This window comes from Lipophrys pholis (genome assembly GCF_963383615.2).
Source record: "Lipophrys pholis genome assembly, chromosome: 5".
In the NCBI taxonomy this organism is placed as follows: Eukaryota; Metazoa; Chordata; class Actinopteri; order Blenniiformes; family Blenniidae; genus Lipophrys; species Lipophrys pholis.
This window is the reverse complement of record NC_137628.1, coordinates 32,562,755-32,567,754: the sequence shown is the minus strand read 5'-3', so window position 1 is coordinate 32,567,754 and position 5,000 is coordinate 32,562,755.

Sequence of the window (5,000 nt, the reverse complement as noted above, 5' to 3'; positions counted from 1 at the left end):
ATATGAGTTAAAATTATGCAGAATCTTTAAAGAAATATTTCATTTTGATTTTCTCAATTTTGGAAAAAAGGATTTTGATTTCTTGAATGTATTATGGAAAAAAAAATAATTTATTGATTTATTTAAAATGGGCTTTTGGCTCCTTTATGTAAATATGTCTTGAACTGTTTATGCTCACATGCCATTAACAGTTAGGGGCTGGTGTGTTGGAGCCATTTTATGTTTCATATGGGTTTATCCTTTATTTCTGTTTGTGTGTCCTCCTGTTGACTGGCCATTTGTTTCGATTTTATATTTACCCACTAGGTGGAGCTAGGGCAAGCTGGAGGTTATAAAAGCTCCACTTAATCAATGCCAGGTGTGCAGGACAGGGGAGCAGACAAAGTTTTTGAACCGTTCCAGGGAGACGTGTTGGGGAGACGTCTTAGAGAGACGTGTTGGGGAGACGTGTTGGGGAGACGTGTTAGGAAGACGTGTTAGGGAGACGTATTAGAGAGACGTGTTGGGGAGACGTGTTGGGGAGACGTGTTAGGGAGACGTGTTGGGGAGACGTGTCGGGGAGACGTGTCGGGGAGACGTCTTGGGGAGACGTGTTAGGAAGACGTGTTAGGGAGACGTATTAGAGAGACGTGTTGGGGAGACGTGTTGGGGAGACGTGTCGGGGAGACGTGTTGGGGAGACGTGTTAGGAAGACGTGTTAGGGAGACGTGTTAGAGAGACGTGTTGGGGAGACGTCTTGGGGAGACGTGTTAGGAAGACGTGTTAGGGAGACGTATTAGAGAGACGTGTTGGGGAGACGTGTCGGGGAGACATCTTGGGGAGACGTGTTAGGAAGACGTGTTAGGGAGACGTATTAGAGAGACGTGTTGGGGAGACGTGTTGGGGAGACGTGTCGGGGAGACGTGTTGGGGAGACGTGTTGGGGAGACGTGTTAGGGAGACGTGTTAGAGAGACGTGTTGGGGAGACGTCTTGGGGAGACGTGTTAGGAAGACGTGTTAGGGAGACGTATTAGAGAGACGTGTTGGGGAGACGTGTCGGGGAGACGTCTTGGGGAGACGTGTTAGGAAGACGTGTTAGGGAGACGTATTAGAGAGACGTGTCGGGGAGACGTGTTAGGAGACATGTTAGAGAGACGTGTTAGGTAGAGTGGCAGTAGGAGGAAACATTTATGGTGTTGGTGGAACTCAGTAGTGGGCTGAGTGATTGATGACAGGAATCAAGTTTGGACCGAAGACATCAAATAAATGGACAGTTCCCCCGTCCTCACTAGAGCGGCACCTTAAATAGGTTAAGGTGCTGCTATATTAAGTTCAGAAACTATGCTCAGTGAACTGGCTCTACAGTGCAGGAGCAACAGGTAAGACATTTTGAAGATCTAAATCGTGTCTTGTTTTTCAGTAGTCAGCCAGGAGATGGCAGCAGAGACTTTGTGCTCCATGAGTGGATGTGGGAACTACTTTTCTCCTCCTTCATGGCTTCGTATAAATAAAAAGCACATTTTACAGCAGGACTGATTGTGGTACTTCTTTCAACGTGAAAACAATGATACTGATAAAATTCTCAATGTTTGAATTGAACACACCGCTCACAGTGGACAGACTAAATGATATAAAACATTACAGATAGAATGAATCCAACAAACAGACACTGAAGAGCAAACATTTCTTCTTCTCTCAAAGACAGTCAATGAACAAGCCGCTCAGTCATTGTTCTTCATCCACCTCTATATTTATCTTGTGGTTCATTCCCTTTGTGATTGAGGTGAATGCAGCAGTATTTTAAATGACTGTGGCCTGTCGATGCCTCATCTTCTTCAGTGTCATGGAGATGCAACGCTATTATCACCGGCTGCCTTCTCTCATCAATTATACACCACAGCTACAGTTCACTGGCCTGCTGCCCTGCCTGATAGGCCCCATAACCACTGGATGTGTGTATCACTCACTGTGAGCGGGCCCTCGTGGCTGGAGGTAAGATGACTTGGTTTGAGGTTAGATGAGGGTCAGGTAAGTGGTGCGTTTAGTCAGTTTGATTAAAGCCTCTCAGAGGTGAAACACAGTCACATATTGACAATTGATCTCACTTGACTTTGCATTCAGTGAGCAAAGTTTTTAAACCTTTAAGGCTCCGTATATTTGGTCTATGGATTCACACCCATAGACATAGTATACGGAGACGTGCTGCTGTGTTGTGTGGCATTGGATGGGGCACCTATGTGAATTTCTTTCTACTGAAGAAGCTTCATGTTCATCTACAGCAGTGACATGACGATCAGGGTTGAGTAAGAAGGGCGACATATAGGAATAACAAGTGATAATGTGCTTTTCCCTTCATATCAACTGCAACCAGCAGAGGTTTATATTTTGCCACAACAAACAGGAACACCATGGCACCATGACATAACACACAACCCTCCTCCCTCCTGGTTACCAACTTCCAAATATTAAACTAAACTACGTAGATCAACTAACACGAACTAAGCAACAAAAACAGAACACAACGCACTCGTCCCCAACACTAACAAGCCTAATGTAACCCCAAATAAAGACATTTGAAACACCGCCAACCCAACCCCACAATGCATTGCAGCGATCAGCTCCATGATGCTACAATTATTCAATAGCAGTCTGCAGACTCTCCCAACAAGTTAGATCTCATGGTATGGCAGTGCATCCGCTGTTTATGTTGGAAACACAGAAACCCTCACAACCGTCCCTACCTTACCTCACCTTACCTCACCTTACTTCACCTTACTTCACTCCACAATAGGGAACAGTGGGGCGGTGCCTCGGGTGGGGGGGTCCAGGCTACTTAACTGCGGTCTGCGTCCTCCCCCGTCTTTGCACCGCCCACAATTTTAACCACACCGAGTCACTCAGGGTCTTGAGGGGGTAAGCCGCTTTCAGGGTTCTGCTGCTCGGCAGTGGTAGAACGCCCGGGCCCCGCTACCCCCCAATTTTAACATGGGTGGTGAGATATGAGGCCCCTGGGGGTGGGAGGTGACTGTCCTCCGACCGGGATTGGGGAGGCTCTCGGCCGGTCTCGGCTTGGTGGCTTGGGTCGGGGCCCGGGGCCCTGTGCCCTGTGCCCTGTGCCCTTTATCCTTCTCTTGTGGGCTCCTCTTGCCTGGGGGGGATTCCTCTCTGCATTCTCCATCTGGTGCTCTCTGGGAGGGGGCGTGGCTCTCTGGGGTGGTTCGCTGGGGTCTCCCCGGGTCTGGGGGGCCGCTGTCTGCCGGGGTGACGGTGTCCGGACCCGGTGGCCTCGGGCCCCGGGGTGTCGCTACAGGTCCCCCCACAACAGTTCCGGCCACACCCAGTGGACAAACCACACACACACACACACACACACACACACACACACACACACACACACACACACACACACACACTTCCACTCCTCATGAAAGGAGCTTCTGAAGTTGCTTGTTCTCTGTCATCATTTGCTCAAACTTTAAAAATCATGTTCCTCTTTTGTTGTCACCTCTTTGTTAATTCATGTTCCTGCTTCACGTTACTGTCTAGATAGAGCTGCTCAGGCTGGTTAATCTAATAACAGTTAGAAAGTATTTGGATCAGTGTGATAACTATAAATAATATATGTAGCACGAATAAGGGTATTGTATGTTATGACCTTTCCTTTGCTGAAGGTCTGGTAGCTCAGGTGTTGCTCTCCATCTTTTAAAATCTGGTGTTTTTCCTCAAAACAAACTTGTGAAAATGTCTTTATCGCCTCGAGCGCCGTCATCCTGCCTGTTAACCCGCCAACTAGCTAGAGAGCGGAGCAGCGCTGTATCAATTCACTAATGCACTGTGAACATACGTATAGCATTTAGCATAGCACAGTTATAGGCTGCATAGCGACCTGCCTTTTTACCTAAATGATTTTCATATTGGGGAACTGACTGCGCAAGAGCAAACACACTCATACACTGGATATGACTGGCAAAGGCAGAGCAGCGGTGTGGCCTTCAGGAGAGGGTGTGGCCTTCAGGAGAGGGCGTGGCCTTCAGGAGAGGGTGTGGCCTTCAGGAGAGGGCGAGGTCTTCAGGAGAGGGCGTGGCCTTCAGGAGAGGGCGTGGCCTTGGGGAAAGGGTGTGGTCTTCAGGAGAGGGTGTGGTCTTCAGGAGAGGGTGTGGTCTTCAGGAGAGGGCGTGGCCTTCAGGAGAGGGCGTGGGCTTCAGGAGAGGGTGTGGCCTTCAGGAGAGGGTGTGGCCTTCAGGAGAGGGCGTGGCCTTCAGGAGAGGGCGTGGCCTTGGGGAAAGGGTGTGGTCTTCAGGAGAGGGTGTGGTCTTCAGGAGAGGGTGTGGTCTTCAGGAGAGGGCGTGGCCTTCAGGAGAGGGCGTGGGCTTCAGGAGAGGGTGTGGCCTTCAGGAGAGGGCGAGGTCTTCAGGAGAGGGCGTGGCCTTCAGGAGAGGGTGTGGCCTTCAGAAGAGGGCGTGGGCTTCAGGAGAGGGTGTGGCCTTCAGGAGAGGGCGTGGCCTTGGGGAAAGGGTGTGGTCTTCAGGAGAGGGCGTGGTCTTCAGGAGAGGGTGTGGTCTTCAGGAGAGGGTGTGGTCTTCGGGAGAGGGTGTGGTCTTCAGGAGAGGGCGTGGCCTTCAGTAAGACAGCACAGGAGTGAGTGACTTGTGCAGCCTCTCTACTAAACCAGCAAATAGCGTGTTGAGTCATTTGGGCTATGAAAAGCACAAAATGCAGACACTTTCAAACCTATAGGTACTGTAAGCTACCACAAATTAAAAAATTAATTCTCATTATACTATAATTAAAATAGATAATCAAAATTAATATTTGATTCATTTCGATTCATCCTGGGGTAGGACTGCCGACCCTGACTGCACGTCACTGATCTACAATGATCATAACTCCTCAAACGTTCACACATTACAAACACAAGCTGTCATGTTGAAATACTTTGTATTATGCTCTTTAACAAAGGAAGTTATACTGTTTGACAACTTGATAAATCCTAAATTAATTAAATTTATCTTAATAAAGAA